A 212-nucleotide genomic window follows, 5' to 3' on the forward strand; every position below is an offset into this window, starting at 1 on the left:
TAAATAATTTAATCCATTATCTACTCTGCAAAGCTCATCAGCACTGCTACACAATGGCCACGATTGAATTGCTGATTGCATTTCTCTCCTACCCTCCAGGAGAAAATGCCCATGCTCCACTATGCGCTTTCAGCCTGCCAGAACAACCAAGAGCAAGAGAAAGACAGACAGAGAGAGAGAGAGAGAGAGAGAGAGAGAGAGAGAGAGAGAGA

Source organism: Anarrhichthys ocellatus, unplaced genomic scaffold (assembly GCF_004355925.1).
Source record: "Anarrhichthys ocellatus isolate YVR2014 unplaced genomic scaffold, GSC_Weel_1.0 scaffold67, whole genome shotgun sequence".
Lineage (NCBI taxonomy): Eukaryota > Metazoa > Chordata > Actinopteri > Perciformes > Anarhichadidae > Anarrhichthys > Anarrhichthys ocellatus.